At 39.8% G+C, this 22,969-nt stretch overlaps 1 protein-coding gene across 1 annotated transcript in view; it reads right to left on the bottom strand.

Moving 5' to 3' along the window:
- The window catches only part of ARID5B (AT-rich interaction domain 5B), a 239,555-nt gene that overhangs the window by 187,859 nt on the left and 28,727 nt on the right, over positions 1-22,969 (bottom strand).

Below are 22,969 nucleotides of genomic sequence, written 5' to 3'. Positions count from 1 at the left end.
AGTTGAAATGCCATGTGAGTGGTTTAAACTTATGCAAGCAGACAGTATGAGTTTTTTTCATAACAGCAAATCTTTAATAACTTTCTATATTTCAGAGGTTTTTCACTGTTAGTTGTTTAGTTAAGGAATAATTTATGTGATACATTTGTTATATAATTAGAAAGTTATATAATTAGAAAGTATCTCCAAATAGGTAGTACTTCTAATAGCCATCTCTAATGCTGGTTGCCAAAGCTTACTCTACCTAGCTGACCGTTTGGATGAAAGCTAATTTTTAGGTGCAATTAATTGCAAATGTAAAAAATAAGAGCTAGATGACTAATAGTTAGCCTGTCTCTATATAAATGGTCTAAGTAAATCTAGGATTCTTGGAACTCTGACTCACCCTAAAATTCCTATGTTTATGGTACATTTTCCCTTGGCTTATACACAAATATTGAATTTAACTTTTGTCCTAAAAATTAAATAAAACTGTGATGTAATCCCAAAAGAAATACTTTATAAATGTTATGTGCTTCCCACTGAAAGAAACTTACACATTCTCATGTTTCTCAAAAACTTTGTAAGCTGAGAAATGAACTGATTTTTTTTTCTTTTCATACACATGGGGTAGGGGATGAGAGGGTGAGTGAGGAGAAAGTCTTTGAATCTAAGAAAAGTGGTTGAAACTTAAGTTCCTCTTACGGATCATAAATTTGAATTTTTAAGCATCTCTAATTGCTTCCAGGAAACAACCAACTTTTCTGCCTCAGAATTAATCCAGCAAGATATTTATTAGATACCCATACATGAAACAAAGGGATGACCCCTCCCTCCAAAGATTCTTTAGAAAAGGCTTAAGAAGATCATCTCACTGGACTTTAAGTTAAATTATTTGAAGCATTTGACATTTCAACTTCATCTGACTTCTTTCATTTTTCTTTTACTTCACATTTCTGAAGAAAGCTTAGCTGTGAAAACCCCTAAGCTTACAAAATCTTAGAAATATTTTTGACAAACAACAGGAAGATGTCTCTAAGCTATTAAACAAAAGGAATTCACAACTTATTTTGGTGATTTTGCTGTTAAACATGACTGTTTCCTCCTTCCCCCCACCTACACACACACACACACACACACACACACACACACACACACACACACACCACTCCAAACAAAAAAGGGTTTATTCAGATAAGCTTCACACAATAAAAAGCCCTGGGTTTAGTTTTTAAAAATGTTTTCAGGAAGGGTCTAAGATTTCACTTTTCCTCATCCAGTCCTGAGTTGTTTCTGAGAAGAAAGTTTGTTCGGCAGCAGCAAAGTAACAAAAACTTTATCAAAAAATGAAAAGTAAAACTTTGGTAATAGTATCCTGTCGCTTATCATGAGTAAATATGGACTTTCATTAAATGAGAGACAAAGTGGAAACTGTTTTTACCCTTTGCTCAAGAAATAAATTCCAATACTTTATAAACAATGGGGCATATTACTAAGTACCATTTCAATGGGTGATTTCACTCAGATTCACCACACCATCCTCTTGAAATAAAAGATCTATAGTTGTTACGCATTTTATAACTATTACATAGTGATTATCAAATGTCAGAATAAAAATTCAGACTGGGTATTGTTTCAAAGCATATGGAAACAGCTTTTGGACACGGCATACCAGAAATTAACTTTAGAATGTAAAAATTAAGTTTAGAATGTGCTAGAAAATAGGTAGCATAATATATCAATCTCAACATTGGTAAAGGCAGCATTTGGCAACATTGTGACCAAATACACCTCCCTAGAAGAGACAAGTTGAGAGATGAGAGTTATTTTCTAATGCTCTAACTCTGATCAAATGATTATCATTTCAATTACCAGTTGCTTCAAATCTTTTCCAAGAAATTGCATGACTAGCTCTGGCTGGCTTACTACACCCGCCAAACAAATAGTTTATTAACCAAGAGAAAATACAATCCTTATGATGTCATCGATGAATAAACCCATCTTTCAAGATAGAGTCTATAGATTTTGTTCTCCCTCATTTTCTCTCTCTCTCTAAAACAGAGTTTCTAAATACACACACACACACACACACACACACACACACACACACACACACACACACACACACACACACACACACACACACACACACACACACACACACACACACACACACACACACACACACACACACACACACACATGCACACACAAATACAGGAATTCACATAAAATGCACAAGCCATAAACCTAAGTTTGGATTAATTGTGAAATCTCCAGTATGCTTTACTGTGGATTCACAGAGAAACTGGCCCTGCAACATTGTCAAATGCCAGGATTTAGAAGGAAATCTGATAAGAAGGAGGGGGAAACTACAAACCAATCCGAGAAACAAAACGGCCCACATATATATAGAAAATGTCTCAGGAAACATTACTTTGTACACACAATGGCATAAATCACATGTTCGTATTAGCTATTCTGAGCAAGTGCTGACTAAAGTTCCTAATACTCACCATTCTTGGGCAAGTCTTTATGTCTAAGAAAAGAATTCCAATAAGCTCATCTCATGATTACATTAGCTCTCTGCAAACTGAGAATTAGCACTGGATAAATATTGCTGATTTACTCTAATACAACACTAAAGGAACACAAAGAAGTACACTTTGTTATTCTATTAATGTACTTTGGCTTTTCAATTAACCCGTCTTTTAATCAATATTTATGTAGGCTGTGTTGAGACACTTTCTAAGTCCTTATCCCCTCTTGTCATTGTTTAAAGCTGCCTGTTTCTATAATTTGGATTTTGTTTCTACCACTGTACAAAAACAACTGATTTAATCATAAATTCTGTAAGCAGAATGTCTCAGAGGACACCGTCTAGCTAAGAAGTCACAAACCAGACTGGCCAGTCCATGTATATGGTGGTCACCAAAGTGTTCTAAAGCTTGGAAATTTTACACAAAAATATCAAGACTTCAATCTTCTCTTTAAAATAATAAAATAAAATAAAATAACGACACAAAGACAAACAAAAAAAACAGTTGAAACTGAATAGTAGCTGCCTCCATTAGACAAGATGTAAAATCTCTACCAGTCCCAATTGTATTATATCTGGTCTACTTTTCTCTTACCTGCCTGCCCCCCATGTTGGCACCAAACATTTAAATATCTATGCTCTGATTTGGTCCATTTACCTCATCCTACTGATGAGGAGACTGAGGCACAGTGACATGTCCTGATATCAATTTGTGGCAGGACTTGGATGAGAATCCAGGTTTCCTATTGCTGATGCAGAATCTTGAACTGTGCAGGCAGACTACTGAGTTCAAATTCCAGCCCTGGGGAACCAGCAGTTAGCGTAATGGCTATGTCGCTGGACTCCCACGTGGTCGATCACGGTCTGTGTCCTGGACCCAAAACTCACGCCGGGCGCGTGTGCGTGTGTGCCCAAGATCCCAAGAGGAGAATGGAGAAGGGATTGCGGAGTGACCATCCCCCCTGGGGGGTGATTTCTCGCTTTCTGTCTCTATGTCTCTCTCTGTCTGGCGAGCACACGCGCCCTACAGTGAAAATCTCTCCAAAAAAAAAAAAATTCCAGCCCTGGAATTTACTCACTGTGGAACAATGGGCAATTTCTTTAACTTTCCCATGTTTTGAAAAATATTTACATATATATACATATACCTAACAACACTATCTACCTCGTAGAGTAACAGCAAAGATTTAATCAGTTGACCTGAATGAAGTAGTAGGGCATCAGAGTTAACTATCATTGTCATTGTCATTACTTCTCTACATGGGTGTTTTCCAAAGTGTGGTATACAGAGATGTAATTAGATGGCTCATGGGCAAATGCATACATATAATATATTTAAAGTATAATTATAACTATATATATGTATGGTTACTCATTGTTTATTTTTGTGACTACTTTCTATGGGAAACTGGTTTTCTATTTATGGGAACTACAGAAAGTTTCCTGTCTAAATAAACTTAAGTTAAAAAATGGGTCAATTTGAACAAAATCATTAAGCAAACACAGGGCACATGTAAATATACCAAAAACCAATTGTCAATGTGCTGTGAAAATGACTACAGTTGGGGGCAATGTATTATATCAGCAGTTACAAATCCCTGAGCCCACTTTGAGTGGTCCACAGGGACAAAACAATTGTAATATTAACACTAAGACATTATTGGCTCTTTCCACTCCCATTCTCTTTCAGATTCCTACTGGGGGTTTTGCAGAGGCTGTGTGACATGGGATATCACAACAGAGTAAATGCAGAGGCAGATGTCAGGATGCAGCTCTCTATTAAGCAAAACAGTAAAGAGATTTTCATAAAATATAAAATAATGCCAGCATGTTTACTTTTTCTGTTTGTGAAATTATTTTAATTTTTATTCAAATGTTTTCTGTTTATAGGCTGAGATATTTGCCATTTTATTGTTATTTAATATTTTATTTTAAATATCATTATTTTATACTCAATTTTATCTCTAAAATTAACTTAGAGTAAAATTTCCTATTTTTGGTAGCACATGGGTAGATTAACATAAACACCACCACTAAGATCATCAAGACACAGACTGGTCCCTCATCCTCAGAACCCCTGGTACTATTTCCATTTCTTAGTAGTCATTTTCTACCCTCATCTTTCACCAACTCCTGGCAACCATTGCTTTCTTCTTGCTATAGTTTTCTTTTTCCCAAAATATCAAGGAAATTAAGTCATGCATTATAAACCCTTTTTTTTTTCTTACTTTTTTCTTTTTTAAAACAATTTTTTGCTAGAGGGTGCTTGTGCTTGCCAGATGAGAGAGGAAAAGTGAGAATGCACCCTCCATGGAACATGGTCATGCGGCAATCCCTTCTCTTCTATCTCTCTCTTCTTTCAAGATTCTGGGCATGCAGGGAACCAGCAGTTAGCGTAATGGCTATGTCGCTGGACTCCCACGTAGTCGACCGCGGTTCGTGTCCCGGACCTGGTGGCTTAAAACTCACGCCGGGCGCGTGTGTGTGCGTGCCCAAGATCCCGAGAGGAGAATGGAGGAGAAGGGATTGCGGCGTGACCATCCCCCCTGGGGGGTGATTTCTCGCTTTCTGTCTTTATGTCTCTCTCTCTCTGTCTGTCTGGCGAGCGCACGCGCCCTACAACGAAAATCTCTCAAAAAAAAAAAAAACAAAATCCCTAAAAAAAAAAAAAAAAAAAAAAAAGATTCTGGGCATGCACATACCTGCACCTGACTGTTTTTCAAGCGGTCAGGCCTGGAACTTAAACCATGCTGTAGGCCATGTGGGATCCAGCCACATTAACCTCCACACCACTGGCTAACCCTAAAACCTTTCTGTTGTTGTTGGAAGAGAGTTTTTGCTATAGGATGTGAACACTCGCCGGAGAGAGAGAGACAGAGAGACAGAAAGCGAGAAATAACCCCCCAGAGGGGATGGCCATGCCACAATCCCTTCTCCTCCATTCTCCTCTCGGGGTCTTGGGTACACATGCACACATGCCTGGCATGAGTTTTAAGTAGCAGGGTCTGGAACTTGAACCGTGGTGACTATGTGGGAGTCCAGCAATGTACCCATTACAACATCAGCTGGTCCAGCCCTAAACACTTTTGAGACTGCTTCTTTCACTCAGCATAAAACATGTGAGATCCATCCAAGTCACTGCATCTATCAATAGCTTGTTCCTGTGTCTCTTGAGTAGCAGATTTCATGGTATGACTATGTCCTAAAGTTTGTTTATTCATTCACCCACTGAAGGACATCTGAGTTATTCCAGTTTTGGTGATTACAAATAGAGCTGCTGGAAACATCCATGTACTGATATTTGCATGAACACACTTCTTCAATTATCTAGCATAAATAACTAGGGAAGGTATGGCTGAGTCATAGGGTAAGCGTGTATTTCATTCTTCAGAAACTGCTCCACTGTTTTGCAGAGTGGCTACACAATTTTCCGTTCCCACCAGCAACGTATGAGAGTTTCAGTGACTCCTCATCTGTCAGCACTTGATACTGTCCCTGCTAATTAATTAATTATTGCTGTTCTGATATGTATGTAGTTGTTTCTCATCATGTTTTCAATTTTCATTTCCCTAGTGACTAATGATTTTGAATATTTTTTTCAGGTGCTAACTTGCCAGCTGCATATCCTTTGGTGGTGTACGGTTCAAGTCTTTTACCTATTGACAAAACTGGGTTGTTTTCTTACTGTTTTTTTTTTGGAGAGGTTTTTGCTATAGGGCATGTGTGCTCGCCAGACAGACAGAGGGAGACATAGAGACAGAAAGCGAGAAATCACCCCCCAGGGGAGATGGTCACGCCGCAATCCCTTCTCCATTCTCCTCTCGGGATCTTGGGCATGCACGCACACATGCCCGGAGTGAGTTCTAAGCCACTGGGTCCAAGACGCGAACTGCGGTCGACTACGTGGGAGTCCAGTGACATAGCCATTATGCTTACTGCTGGGTCCCCTTACTGTTGTATTTTGAGAGTTCTTGTACCTTCTGGATACTAGTCTTGTCAAATATGAATGTGGTTCAAAAATACTTTTTCCCATTTTGTAGCTTGTTTATTTTCATTGTTATAATAGTTCTTTCGCAAAGCAAAAGCTTTAAATTGATTACATCAAATTGGTCAACTACTTTCTTTTATGGATTGTGGTTTCTGAGTTACACATATAAACTCTGCTTAATCCTAGATCATAAAGAATTTCTCCCATGTTCCTTCCAAAGGTTTTATAGTTTTACATTTTACATATAGAAGTATGATGTATTTTGACTTAATTTTTAAAAAAGGTATGAGGCTCAGTTTGACATTAATTTTTTGCCATGTGGAGTATTATTATTTTAAATGAATTAAGAAACGGTTTTATATTATTTCTCAGTTTTCATTTCTAATACAGTAAATATCAATAGACATAATGCACATTAACAAGCTCTTTGGAGTCTTTAATAATTTGTATATAAAGGGGATCACAAAGTTTGAGACCCACTGTATAATCACTAAGACCATTTCTTTTATTTTTTTTTTCTTGAGAGTTTTTTGCTATAGGGTGCACGTGCTCGCCAGACAGACAGAGAGAGACAGAGAGACAGAAAGCGAGAAATCACCCCCCAGGGGGCATGGCCATGCTGCAATCCCTTCTCCTCCATTCTCCTCTCGGGATCTTGGGCACACACACACACACACATGTGCCCGTCGTGAGTTTAAGCCACCGGGTCTGAGACTCGAACCGCAGTTGACTATGTGGGAGTCCAGCAACATAGCCATTACGCTAACTGCTGGTCCCCCACCATTTCCTTTATTTTGAAAGTGCATTCATTTCTTTATTTCCTGAGAGAGAGAAGCACCCTCAACAGGGTCTCACACCATGACATACCAGCCCCTCACCCTTGCTAGCCCAGCCAGGATCATGGGCACACACATGTACCTGGAATGTACATGTTGACTCAGGAAACAAGCCCCAGTTTTCCATATGGCTTCTAGCATGGCAGAGCATTGTGCCTTAACTGTGCAACCATGACTCGGCCTAAACCAAAGCCTTTTCTTATTCTTCATTTTTTGACTCTAAGTAGTATTTGAAAATGAACCTTTAACTAGAAATTCTCTCTCCTGTGAATAGTCTAAGATTTTACTCTACTTACAGACTTAAGTAGTAAGTGGTAACTTCTCTGCCACAGTTTTATGGATAATGGCAGAAGTCAAGAGACCCCTGGTCAGAGACAAAGGAGGGTTTATTGCTCACATCAATAGTAGCACTCCGTGTATGAGCATTGGGGCTGGCTCTTTAATACCCAGTTTCCTAAAAGAGATCCAACAGACCATTGCTGAAAAAAGCTATAATCAAAGTCCTAAGGACAAAAAACACATTAACAAAGAAGGATGAATGATACCTGTTCATACATGGAGGCCTATTACCCAAGAACTCTGAGCTTAGGGAACATACTGACAGTAAACACGCCTGCTTTTTGTTCTAAGTCTGTTTACTACATAAATTTCTTTGAAAAGAAGTCTAAACAAAAGGTAGTCAGTGGTTTTGCTCACAAGATATGCAGATATGCGAGGAACCAGCAGTTAGCGTAATGGCTACATCGCTGGACTCCCATGTAGTTGACCGCGGTTTGAGTCCTGGACCCTGTGGCTTAAACTTACGCCGGGCGTGTGTGCGTGCGTGCCCAAGATCCCGAAAGGAAAATGGAGGAGAAGGGATTGCTGTATGGCCATTCCCCCTGGGGGGTGATTTCTCACTTTTTGTCTCTCTGTCTCCCTCTGTCTTTCTGGTAAGTGCACACGTCCTATAGCAAAAACTTCTCAAAAAAAAAAAAAAAAAAAGATACGCAGGTATGCGAGAGACCCATGCAGAACAACTACACAGTATTACCACCTCTACACTTCTTTGACTTGTTCAATTGCTCTTCTTCATTCCATCTGCCAATTGGAACAATGTAAGAAACACTCATACTTAAAGGCAATCTGGGTCCAGGTCTTCTTTCTCTTCATGTCACCCATTGAAGAAATAATTCACGGGGATTCCAATGCTCTCCTCTAAAGTCCATGACTACATTCCATAGTTTTGGTCCAAAAATGAATCCAGACTCCAGTTCCTTGCTGTCAATTTAGATGTCTCAGAGTCAACTGCAGCGCAGTATAACTGCACAGCTCATTTGGCTTATTTGGAAGAAAATATCTTACTTAGCACAAGGGGAATTTTATACTTTCCAACTGTGGCTAACTTTCGCTAGTACTATTCTTCCTTTATTTTCCCCTATAATAATAAATCACTAGTTTTCTGGGTCCAGAATAAAGAGATAATTTCCTTGCCTTTACAGTCAGGTGCAACCTGACTGTCAATGTATCAGTGATGTGTGCATCTTCCTGTTCATGTCCTCATGGAGAATGGGTATGACATAAAACCAGATGAACGAGGACAAGTCCCTCAAGAGAAAAAGACCTAAGGAGCCTGGTCCCTAGACAACCTCATGGGATAAAGCCACCCATGGGCTGTGATACGAGAGAGAGTTTTTGTTTTGTTTTTTTATTTGTTATAGGGCACATGTGCTTACTAGTGAGTGATAAAGCATCCCGCAGGGGGGATGGTCATGCCTCAATCCCTTTTGCTCAGTTCTCCTCTCAGGATTTTGGGCATGCATGTACCTGGTGTGTTTTTGAAACTGCTACACATGGGACTCGAACCTTGTAATTGGCCATGAGGGATGCAGCCACTTTAACCACCATGTTACCTGCTGGCCTTGGGAGAGAAATTTTGAACTCACAACTTATTTTAACAACTTTTTTCTTTTTGAGAGATTTTTGCTATAGGGTACTTGTGCTTGCTAGAGAGACAGAAAGCGAGAAATCACCCCCCCAGGGGGTGATGGCCATGCTATAATCACTTCTCCACTATTCTCCTCTCTGGATTTTTGGCAGCATGCCCAGTCTGAGTTTAAGCCACTAGGTCCAGACTCAAACCATGGTTGACTATGTGGGAGTCCAGCAACATAACCATTATGCCATCTGCTGGTCCCTAAACAACTTTAATTATAGATCTGTTACATATAGCCGAACATATATCTTTACTAATATATTATCTCTCAAGAGAGAGGACATAAATAAAAGTTTTCCTATCATACAACATGTACCCAATAACAGACCCCTGCTGTGAAGAGCTATAATCAGCTAGTGTCCTAAGGATAGTAAGCACATGAATACAGTGTCAGAGGGAATGAGAGCTGGACAGAGCAGCGTATTCACCTCAGACTTTCCCTAAACATCTGAGTTTTTCTTTCTTTCTTTCTCTCTTTCTTTCTTTCTTTTTTAAAGATTTTTGCTATACAGCACATGTGCTCACTGGAGAGCCAGAGAGAGAAAGTAAGAAATTATTCCCCAGGGAGATGGCTACACCACAATTCCTTCTTTTCCATTCTCCTCTTGGGATTTTGGGCATGCACACCCATGTACCCGGCATGTTTTTCAAGCCACTGGGTCTAGGACTCAAACCTCAGAGTCAGCTATGTGGGATCCCAGCACCTTAACAACCCTATCACCTGCTGCTGGCCCCCATCCCAGCTTTTTCAAATGTACTCTGTAACATTTGAAATGCAGAACACAAGATGTGGTATTAACTAAATTGTGAAACTGAAATAACAATCTAATTGGTCCCACAAAAGTGGGAAATTGTCATCAAGATAGAAACTAAAAATGAAGAAAAACTAGTGTCAACTTCTGGAAAGGTCAACTACAACCACTTCAAGTTGGTCTCTGAATGGACCCATTCCAGTCAGGAATATGTGCCTGGCTGTACACCTGTGGACTCGGGTAACGGGGAGAGAGTGGCACAGCTGTGCCTGGCTAGGCTGGTCATGGCCTCACTTTCATGCCTCTCTTAGACATGCTGCAATTTAAGGCACCTACCAGTTTGCCCAGCTGCTCCCCCATTACATACCAGTGTGTTCTGTTAACCCGAGTGTTTACTCACTATAGAGTGAGGAAAAAGGATCCACTCTATAAATAAGTGCTTCTACTCACAGATGCAAGAAAGTCAAGAAAAACAGGATGGCAATGTGGGTTGAAATATAACTTCCACTGGTCAGAGATAAAATGAGCAAGACAAGAACAGTGAGGTTCATGAAACTAAATTGGCTGTTTTTTTTTTTTTTTAAGTTTATTTATTGATTTCTTCTATAAGAGAACTACATATAAAGAGAAACAATCACCCCCATCAGGGTCTTCCCACACTGTGATCTACTTTCAATCTTAGCCCGTCAAAATCATGGGTGTGCACGCTCTTAGTGCATGCAGTGAGATCTCGGGATGTGAACCTGGGACCTTCCCACATGGCCTCAGCCAGGCAGATCATTGATTACTGGTGTGCCCTGCCACAGCTAGCCCAAATTTGCCAGATTTTAAGGAATGCCCTTGTATCAATCAAGCTCCCAAAAGGAAATGATGAAACACTTGAGTAATGAGGATCTGAGCAGGGTTTTACAAAGGGACTAATAACAAAGGGGTTGGTGGGATGGAAAAGAAATATACGAGATATATCATACAACCTCCTGGCCAGCAGCAGCTCAGCTAACACCACTCCTAGGCTAGAGGGTCCAAGAGGGTTAGGAGTGGTCACCAGGATGAGAGGAGACACTTCTACTTGCACCAGTAAGTTTCCCTGGAAGGAACACCACCATGGCCTGGAGGACCTCCCATGAAGAACGCCTTCCACACCTCCCATGCCTTCATTCTACTCCCCTGCCCCACAACCTGGCGGGACATTGTATGATGAACCTATCGAGGGACCAGCAGTTGGTGTAATGGCTATGTCGCTGGACTCCCATGTAGTCAACTGCGGTTCAAGTCCCAGACCCGGTGGCTTAAACTCATGCTGGGCGTGTGTGCATGTGTGCCCAAGACCCCGAGAAGAGAATGGAGGAGAAGGGATTGTGGTGTGACTAACCCTCACTAGAGGGTGATTTCTCGCTTTCTGTTTCTCTGTCTCTCTGTCTTTCTGGCGAGCACACATGCCCTATAGCAAAATACCCTCCAAAAAAATTTTTTTTTAAATAAAAACATATGAACCTACTGGAAACCACAGGGTCTAGGAACTCTATTAATGGCGCCCACATAGGTCACCCTCTCAAGGCAGAGAGCAGGGAGAATAAAGGAGCAGCATTGATATGGAGGGACCCTACAGGCCCTTTCCATTTAAAACTTTATTCCTCCTCCTTTCATCTCTGTTATAATGTCTATTCTCTTTTCTGAAATGACAATGGCAATTGGTGGTCATAGTCATTTTTTAATGGCCTTACTGGGTAAAATAAAAAGCTATCAACTCTAAGATGGCCCCTGACTGGGAATTACTGTTCTTATTACCTGTGACGTGTTTTAACTTCATTAGGTGTCATACTTGATGCTGAACTGCTTAATTCTGTCCTTCACAGTAAACACCTGAATTGCAAACACTTTTCCAAGGCAGGTACCCTTATATAATTCCACTGCTCTTGTATTTTCCCAAGAAACATTTTAATAATATGCCATTCCTGGATGCTCCACTTTGGGGAAAATTAAGGAATGGCTGAGAAAGCACTGGTTTTTAGTCCAGCTGACCCCAAATGCAGCTTTACTGCGTTGAATGTCCTTGTAAATTTTGCTATTTGCCAAGGTCTCATCTAAAAAATGAGGAAAATAGGATAAAAGACCCAACCTCATAAGGTAGTTAGGATATCGTAGCTGTTATAGTACAATGGTCCACACAGCAGAGTAGGGATGCAAGAAAGGATGGCTATATTACAAAGCTAAATATAGGCTTACCATACAATTCAGTAATCATGTTCTTAGGTATTTATCAACATGAATTGAAAACATGTCCACACCAAAATCTACACACAAATCTTTATAGTGGCTTTTTCTGTAATTGCCAAGCTATTGCAACCCAGATACCATTAAGAACAAATGGTCTAACTAATCATGGTATACTGCACAATGGAATATTACTCATCGATAAGAGAAAACTAATTATTAAGCTGCAGAAAGATATGGAGGAACCCTAAATATGTATTGCTAAGTGAAAGAATTCAATCCAAAAATACTATATACAATGTGATTCCAACTAAAAAAGGTAAAACTATGAGAGTCAAAAGAACAGCGGTGGGGCTGGTAGGAGGTGTGGTGGTTGTTACTGGACTCCCACATGGCCAACTGCAGTTCAAGTCCCGGACCTGACAGCTTGTTTTGTCACTTTCCCTTTCTCTCTTTCTCTGTCTCTCTTTAGTCAAATTAAATAATAATAATGATAATAAATCAAAAGAGATAAATAATTAGAGAAGGGAAATAAATGAAATGCAATAAAAAATAGAGCAGGGAAACTTTCCTTTATAATACTTTAATGATGAATACACTACATCCAGTCAAAACACATACAATGCACAGCACAAAGAGACAACCTTAAAGTAAACAATAAACCTTAGTTGGTAATACTGTATCAATACCAATTCATCAGTTATACCAAAATGTACCATAGTAACGTAAGCAGTTGATAGCACTGTGGAGAGGCATAGGTAGGGGAGATATATAGGAACTCTCTGTAATTTCTACATAATTTTTCTGTGAGCCTAGAACTTCTATAAAAATAAAGCCTATTAATAAATTTTTTTAAAACATCATCTATTAAAAATGGCCCTTATTGTTTATTCAGAACTCATAGAATTGTTATTCTACTCTGGTTCATAAGAACTGAAAGTTATGTAATCATCATGTCTGAGAATAGAAATGTTAATTCTGAGATTGTTTTATTTAGTCTTTTTCCTCAACAAATCTTTCTCTGAAATTATAATAGCAAATGACAAAATTTTTAAAAAATTTAACTACAATAATATAATATGCAATTAAGATAAAGGGGCCAGCACTGACACATAAATTTGAAATATATTTGAATATATGTACCTATGCTTGTATAGGAGAAAAAGATACAGAAATCCTTTAACCCAAGGCTAGTTGCACAAAAAGAAGTAGTGAGAATTTTTGTGCTAGTCCCTCTAGTCTATTTTCTTTACTCAGTGCAGACCATAGAATTTTATAAACAAAAAGATTTCCAAGAGTACTAATGCTAACTCTGGAATAAAAAACTCAGGCTGAATCTCTCCAAAGATTTTCATTAAAACGAGGAATAATTCCACATAGCATTTCTAATGACTTCTTTTTTTTAATGGAAGCAGTATAGGTTGAGTGTACTCATGTGTGATTTAATCCAATATTCATCTAAGGAGGCATGTAAAGAATCTAGTAGACTTGCCACTGTTGTAATATGATACCATGGGTATTCTTTACTATTAAAGTTCCAAGAGACGATATAGTTAAAATATGTGACAATGCAATGATTGCTTCACCAAGATTACTCCTAAATATCATCTAAAGTTGTAAAAGTGTGGAACCAGCAGGGGTCAGGACTCTGGACTCCAACATGGCTGACTATAGTTTGAGTCCCAGACCTGGAGACTTGCTTTGTCACTCTCTCTCTGTCTCTCTCTGGTAAGTACATGTTCCCTGTAGCAAATTTAATAATAATAATAAACAAAATTATATATAAAATTATAAATAATATACATGCATTCTATATATAATTATATATTTTTTAATTTTATTTATTCATTCATTTATTTTAATTTGAGCAGAGATCAACAGAGAGAGGGAAAGTGAGAAAGCAAGCCACCAGGTCCAGGATTTGAATCATGGCCAGCCGTATGGGAGTATCCAGTGCCTTAAACACCTTGCCACCCACAGATCTCTCTATATATATACACATATACAGAGATATATATATATATATATATATATATATATATACATACACTTGAAAGGAAAAAAATGGAGTTGAGGGGGCAGTGATTTTCAACTGTTCCCTCTGGATAACTGTGTGTTCCTAATTATTTTTAATTCTTTACCTAAGAACAATAATGAATAATGGTCCTATTGTCCCTGTAGGGGATCTTCAAGGAAAAAATAGGGCAGATGACAATTAAGGGTGCCGGGGCTTCTCTTCAGCTCTCAAAGTACAGCAATGGAAAACTCCGAGATGCTTTAGTTGATCCAGACATTGATCTATAAGTTTAACATTTTATCTCATCTAATCTTGTCAGGACTCTCTGAGGTAGGTGTTCTTAGATTTATTTTACAGATGAGAAAACTGAGGTGGAACCAGAAACTAGCCTGGTAGGACCATTTTTTTTTCCCCTGGGAAACTGGTCTCTTAAACTCTTCTGATAGTCACACCCCATCCTAATCCACTCTGGAACAACTGGACCTTCCCCTGTCTCCTGCTAATTCCCTGGGATGGGTGGGATTTCGGGTAACTTTGCAGTGGAAGGGACTTTAATTTTTGTTGTGCTTTTACCCACAAAGGACAACTACAGAAATTGTCATTCATGTGATGGTTAAAATGTGAAGAATTTTCTGTTGTCTGAGTGACAAAGACAGCCTCTCAAGCATGTGCTAGGATTTAATTTGACTCTTCACGTGATGAAATGGATTTGCCATGGAGGTGCATTAGTGTATTGGGTTCCAAATTCCCAAGTCAACTCCCCTTCTTTCAGCCTTGCCCATCCCCGCTACCAGACATTGGGGTAAAGCCTATGGCTTCGCGAATTTTGGAAATCCATTCTGGCACAATTAGAGGGAGTAAGCAAACAGAAGATGGCTCTGAGGCATGATTTGTCAAGTGTAATGTGACCATTCTTCGTGGTACAGCCAACGGCATTTGGGTAACCAACAAGTAATTCAAAAATCCTAAATATTTTATGTTCCTAAATACATTTTTAATACACACTAATCTAAAACCTGTTAGGCTACAGCCCGTGCCCCTGACTGGGAGGCTATCTCCAAAGAAAGCCCAGAAACATCCTCTTGTTAGTCCCCGGATGCATTTCTTTCTTCTTGGACTCACCACACGTGCACCACCCCCACCACCAAATTAGAGACACTTTATGTGAAGAGCAAGAAATTTCTTCTTAGCATCGTAAATATTTCCTCTTTAAACAGGCAAGTAGTTGATGTGGAAAGAAGATGCCTCACGTCAGTCTGCTGAGCTCACCTACCCTTCCTTTTGGCCCAATTATTAGTAATAAGCTGTTAATGCCATAGTCTATTTTTTTTAAAACCCCTTTCAGGTTGCCATAATAAAAAGTAGTTTGGCACCCAAATACTTATCTCTAGCCATTAACAAAGGAAGATAAATGAACCCAATTCTATTGTGGAAGCTCAACTGAGAAACCTGTAAGAACAATCTATAAAAGCAAAAAACAGTAACAACACACTCAAACCCGACCACCACTCAACATAGCTGTGCTATGAGGTTGAATGACTCCACACCATTACTTTCACATCTCTTAACTTTTTTTTAACCCATTTTTGCAAGAATATCTCCCTCTGCCCAAGTACATCCATAAAGACACTCAAAGGAAGAAGAAAACCCTTTGTCCCTGTTGGTCTATGAAAACATTGGTGGAAACCATCTGAATTATTAAAGCTTATTTATCTAGCACACAGTCTTCATATACCATTGCCCTGACTTAGAAGAGCAGTCTTCACAAAGGATCTCTGAAAGCTTATGCCTATTTATCACGCTTTCATGTAGAAATGAAGTAAATCTTCCTGTTTTGCATCTGTTTAAACACGCACGTATGATTTAGACATGCGCCCTCTTGTTAAACATTTTTTTTATTGTGCTTTGCTCACTTAGTACAGTTCACATTATTATCCTCACATGTACAATGGCAGTGGAATAATTTGAGACCCACAGCTTTATTTAATAACGTAATTATCCTATATTGGATTACTTAAAGGGGGCTTTGTATTTTGAAATTCTAGTTTTTCCTCTACTAGTGATATGCTCTACCGTGGTAAATGATCCAGGCTTCAATCAAAAGACTTACAGTCAGTTTGGAAAAATATTGAGTGTTTTTGAATAAGCCAGGATTAATGCAAGAGTCAATTTGCAACCTCGGTTGGTGACCTTTCTGCTCCTGTTCAAAGACTGTGGTGTGGAGGCCAACACAAAGGACAGGCCCCTGATTCTAACTCTTTAGCCACTTTCTAGAGAAGATATATAAACCAGAGAATGAAAGCCAAAGTTTCCCTCAAGATAAGTTTTCTGAAGATGGGCCAAAAACGTATCTAGCTTTCCATGTTCTATGCCCTCTAAACTTCCAGGTGGAGCTTAAAGAATGAATGAATGAATGTACACTATTGGGCATTCTTACAACAGAGTTGCAGAAGGGAATCTGGAAGGAGCCATCCCTGCCACCTGTAGGGAGAATTCACGAGCTGAGCTTCATGCAATGTTGTCAGTAGAGATTTTCCTCAAGCTTTTCCCAACAATTCAATCTGAGCCAACAAACTTGTGTTGACTCTGCTTGGAGCCAGGCACTGGGCTGAACATCAGCCAAGGAGAAATAAGGGTGACCAAGACATAGTGCTGCCCTTCAGAACCCACGGTGCTCAGAGCCTCCTGCTCCTTGCCTGGGAAGTAGAGGTTACCCTCTTTCTAGTCTTTTGTCAGAGGGCTCACTCGGTCTTTTGTCCTCAAGTGTTCTGAGCATCTACTGTGAGCTGTGCTAGGCTAGGAACAGTTAGAGAATAGCCCCTGATCACAGGATACCAGTCTAACGGGGAATAATATTCTCTCAGCTAAAGGTGGATGAGAAATGGTCATAAGTGAGCTTATTCATTCAACAAATATTTATTGAGCACCAACTATGTTGCAGGTATTGAAGTCATAGTCAGGAATAAAACAGACAAAATGCCTACCCTCCTAGAGCTTACAGTTACATGTGTGTGTGAGTTGGGGGTAAGGGAAGTAGGGCACAAGAACTAGGTAATAAAATCTCAAGGAAAAGAATTAGAAGAGGTTGAGCACTGGTGGCACAGGAAGTAGAGGGCCACCGTGCAACACTGGGGCCATATGATAAGGCCCAGGGTTTAGATCCTGGGTCAACCTCAATACATTGGGTGTGCCTATGGGCATACCCATGATCCTGGCTGGCTCAAAGGCTGGTGTTGGAGCGGAATCAAAGCATGTGGAGACTCTACCAGGAACCCCTGTCTCTTTCTCCCTCTCTTAATAATAAGTAAACTTGGGAACCAGCAGTTAGCGTAATGGCTATGTCGCTGGACTCCCACGTAGTCAACCGCAGTTCGTGTCCTGGACCCGGTGGCTTAGAACTCACGCCGGGTGCGTGTGCGTGCGTGCCCAAGATCCCGAGAGGAGAATGGAGGAGAAGGGATTGCAGCGTGACCATCCCCCCTGGGGGGTGATTTCTCGCTTTCTGTCTCTATGTCTCTCTCTGTCTGTCTGGCGAGCGCACGTGCCCTATAGTGAAAACCTCTCCAAAAAAAAAAGAAAAAAAGAAAGAAATAAGTAAACTTAAAAAAAAAAAAAGAACAAGAAGTAGTATAATAGGAGGTAAGGAGTGGATGATTTAAGTTCAGTAGTCAGGGAAATGTGCTGAGGCCCTAAGGAAGAAAAGGAGCCAACAAACATGAACTGTGAGGGGAGTTGGACAAAGAGCACAGGATACAACATCAGGCAAAGGTACTTGAAGGAACATTGTACATTGGCAAACTCAAAGTGAAAAAAGAAAAGTATATACAACATGCTCCATGCATATTTTGTAGCTGATGCATGCTTTTGATTTGAATCCAGACCCTTTTCTCTAAGTTCCCACTAGATTTAGTAAGGAAACTACTTTATTAATCCATTTCCATTATTTAAAATATTGACCAGAATCTGTTTAAATCTGCGTCTTCTTCAAATCTCTAAAGCCTACATGTGTATATTTTGCATAACTTTTTTGAAGACCAACTGCACCCTTCCTGAAAGAGAAATAGATGAGTTTTCCATGAAACCGTTAACTTCCATGGAAATTAAAGATGGCAGGCCAGCACACTCCTCACACATGCATAAGACTGAAGGGTGGCTAAGAGATGCTCACTCCAATAGCTACACTCCATTAGAAACAACCAAGACAACAATCCCTCTCATCTGGACTTCTAGATCTTTACGTAGGCTTACACCAACTGGATTTAAAGCTGTTTTTCACCAACTGTGCATAAAACATAATTATTTTCTTCTTTGCTCTCTTTTTCTTTATTTCTCTCATGAGCAAGAAAGGCACCCCCAACAGGGTCTTTACATCACACGTTCTGCTTCAGCTAGCCCTGGATGATATGCCCACAGGTGCCTGGTGTGTTTAGGGAGGTCTCTGGACACAAACCTAGATCCTCAAAGTGTTGCAATAGCCTGTACCACCATCTGGCCCCGTACACCTATTTTCTTATGCATTAAGAACCTGTTTATACAAGATACAGGCTCCTCCTTCCCTGTCTTTCTGTAGATATATCAGCATACCAGACACAGTGCCCTTTTTAGCAAAACTCTCCATTGATCTAGACATCGGGTTTAAAAAAGACCTAATGTGGCTTGTTGACATGTTGTAAGACTAACAAATCTTTAAAAGATTAAAGAAACCTGCTGTCTACTATGTATGTCATCTATAATTATATGCCCAGAGGAAGGGGGTGGGGAGGGTGAGAGGAACCAAGGAGTCTGCAAAACAACAATAAAAGGAGATTAAAAAAAAAAAAAAGAGTAAGAGCACTGTAGCAGAGTAAGAAGAATACCTTCTAACCTCATCAGATCAGCTGTACACTAAGTGATTGGTTCCATCACTCATGCAGCGTGTGGCCTGTGAGATGCCCCCAGAGATTCCCCACCTCCTTATATGCACACCCCTGTGTAACCTCCTCCTCTTGAATGTAGCTGGACATAATGTCTCACTTCTAATAAGCAGAATTAGGTAAAAGCGATGGTATGTCAATTCCAAGATTAGGTTACAAAAGGACTGTGCCTTTTGTCTCAAGCATGCTGAAGGAAGCCAGTGGCCACACTGTGAGCTGCTCTGTAAAGAGGCCTATGTGCCTCGGCAAGAAACTGAGGGAGGCCCAGGCCACGTGCCAGTGGAGAATAGAGGCCCTAACAGCTGAAAAACCCAAGATCTGCCCATAGGCATGTGAGTGAGCCTGGAAGTAGATTCTCCACCAACATAGCCTGGAGATGACTAAAGCCCATTGGCACCTGATCACAGCTTTGAGAGACCCTGAGTCAGAAGCACTCAGCTAAACCTTTCTCAGACTCCTGACCCACAGAAATCATGAGTGAAAAGTGTGGTTTTAAGAGATAATTTGAGGTAATTTGTTATGCAACAGTAGATAGCTAATACTCCAGTCTTTAACAGGGAACACATTTATACCCTACTGTGTGACAGTGTAATAAAGTCTGTGAAATAAGGTGTAAAAATACCAGTTTCTACTATGCCTGAGAATTAGATTAATTTCTGCTAAGAGGATGACAAACCAATGGAAAAATGCTTTATGCAACTGCCTAAATCCAGAATCAACTGCCTATACAAGAGATCTTTTATTTTTGGAGTATACATAGAAATTTCCAGGAATACTATGTAACAATCTGTGAGCATATTTTTCAGGATGAAAGGGGCAAAGTAAAATATAATCTTGCCAAGTAAGGCTAACTTGTGTATGTTTTATATTGTCTGAACAACTAGAGAGAAATCTCTTAGAATATTCTTTATGATCCATTATAGTAACCTGGTACATACTAACAAATATTAACTGATTTTAACTGAATGAAAAGTTGCAGTGAAAAGATATTTTTAAAAATTTAAAAATAGAAATGTTATGTTTTTAAGAGTAATATTATCTTATCCCGTTAGCTACCACTGAAGAATTTCAGGCCTCGCTCTCTTTTTCTTTCCCTTCTTCTATCTTTTCAAGATTCATCTTTTAAAGACCCCTGGTACAGCTGACCTGTCAGAAATGGGTAGTCCATAAGCATATCTTCAGGTCCCATATATTTACAACCTTCCAATCCTCCTGACCAAGACTGAGGCAAGGTTTCTTTTGGATCAAAAAGAGGGAGAGGAAAAAATACACACACACACACACACACACACACACACACACAAAGAGCCTTTAAAAATTAAAGACGGAAAAAAAAAATTAAGGCAACTGAAATATCCCAATATTCTGACATGCTGAGAATGTTTTCACTCCATTGCTTCGAGGGGTCATTTAAGGAATTTTGGGGGTCAGGACTGATTTGAACACCTGCTTGGCTGTCTATTGAATTACTGATCTAGTAACATCAAAAATGTGGAGCAAGAAACAGGACCTATACTGTAAAGAAAGAAAACCAAACAGAGCCTGTTGATTAATTTTAAAAGACACTACCATTTATGTGACACATACAATTTGCATTAGAAAAACATCTTCAGCCTTTTTAAAAAAAAAAAAAAAAAAAAAAAAACCAGAATCTTCTTTTTGCCTGCCCAGATAGTTGGGGAGGCATATTTTACAACCCAATGCATTGTTCCTGAGCACATATTCAACCCCCAGGAGCACAAAACACAATTACCCTATTATGGAGAATATGCACGAGAAACAGAATGGAACAGATTATTTCACTTAAGACATACAGAATTCTATTATTTTCTGTATTTATAACCCATGCATTTTGGAACAATTTGGTGAGGAGACTGGTAGTACAGCAGTGTTTTCATCTGATTTCCAGTAATCTGATACACACTGTGGGATTAACCCAAAACTAAAGGATTTAATGGCCCAACAGGCAGTCTCTATTGGGAAGATCCTTCTTCTCAGATCCCCCAGCTATTCTGGCTGGGCCCTTCCCCTTTACATCCCTTTGCTGATGCTTTTGGCATCTTTCTAAGAGTGGGGCTGGAATACACACTCTCTCCTACAAGAAGAGAAAGGAAAGGAAAAGAGAAGGGGAAGGAGAAGAAAAGAAGAACGATGAGTAGGAGGAGAGTAGGGATGAAACACATTTGCAAATGAGGGGTGTTTTAAAAATAGGAGAGGTTTTTTGTTTGTGTGTTTGTTTTTTTAGAGAGAGAAAGTAGATGCATTTGAAATAAAGTCCTGTTTTGTACATTCAGCAGATCGATGCCAGGTTTGCTGGTGGTTGCATCATCAAGGAATGGGGGACCTGGGAAGTACTGTGTCTGAACTTCTTTGACACACCAAGATCGAACAGCTGCAATGCCAGTTTTGTCTCGTGGCCCGATATTCTCTCCTCATTTTATTTAGTTGTAGCTGATGGAAGGGATGCTCCCTAAAGTTTCTTCAAGAGGATACAATGGGTTTGAGAGTGTCCCTTTCCTGGTGACCAGAACCTTCAAACATGGATCAAAAAGTAGGAACTTAAATGCAAGAAGTCTCTTGAGAGAGATGAAGAAATAGAAAGCTTAACTATTGAAAATGATGGTCTTCTTAGTTATTGTTTTTCAAACAACAGTCCAACGACTTGATAAACATGAGGCTTGAATGGGGCTAGGAACAGAGTCACACCATGACGGCCTTCAAAAGTTAAGATTCATTCTTTGAACAGAAAGAGCAGGATCAATAACTAGCATTTGCTGAAGGCCAGGGATAAAGCAGGCCATGGGGTGGTGTTCAATGCCCAGATATATCCAATTTGATATTCTCAACCCATCAAGATTAACCCATTTCACAGATAAGAAACCAAGACACAGAGAGAAAGAGATTACGCACATTAGCCAAGAAGACACAGAGCTACTGACTGGCAGAATAAATATTCATGCTCTATTCTTCTAGCCTTCAAGATTAAGAGTTTATATTCTATCGTGAAAGAGAAAACACATGTGAAATTATGAATCAGCACTGCCTTCAAATTTGAGTCCAAATGATCAGCCATACTCCCTGAGGTCTAGATTCAGTCTGCCTTCTTTCCCACTAGACCCCCACTCTCACCATATCTAGGCTATATCCAATACTGGCATGCCCTTTCTTCCTGTGTGCCCACAGCTTTCCTTCTGCTTAGGACTTCCCCTGTTTCACTCCGATCTCTCAAAAACTGTACCCATAGAAGCCCTGGTTATTTCCAAGGTCCCCTTCTACTACAAGTTCCCCTTCTTCAGGATACTTTCCACGATGGCTACAGGCCACCTTCCATTCACTCACTGCCTTCCTTCCACATCTCAGTCCCTGCACCCTTGCTCGAGCCTAGATGTGGGCCCAGGGACAGAGCTGAGCTTTTCTCCTTGCACATCCATTCCTGATGTCCTTCCTGGCTCTAGAGCCCTGGCTGGAGAAAATGCTAAGGGACTCTATCCACTGGGCAATCTTCACTATTTATTTATTTATTTATTTATTTATTGTAGCCCCTTTAGGACTAACAGGTTCCTTTCGCTTTAATTATAGAAAATGGGCCAAATGGCCAAATATGAGAAAGTTTTAAAAATTATAACAGTCCAAAGCTTTGCTCTAAGATTACAGGGTGGCAGCCTTTGGGACACATCTGGACAGAAGACATGTTTTCTTTGGCTCCCAAAGAGTGTCTTAAAAACTGGATTCAACAGCCAACTGAAATTTTAGAAA

The sequence above is a fragment of the Tupaia chinensis genome, unplaced genomic scaffold, assembly GCF_000334495.1.
Source record: "Tupaia chinensis unplaced genomic scaffold, TupChi_1.0 Scaffold000199_1, whole genome shotgun sequence".
In the NCBI taxonomy this organism is placed as follows: domain Eukaryota; kingdom Metazoa; phylum Chordata; class Mammalia; order Scandentia; family Tupaiidae; genus Tupaia; species Tupaia belangeri.
The sequence above is the reverse complement of the archived record's forward strand: the minus strand, read 5'-3'. Positions and strand labels throughout refer to the sequence as shown.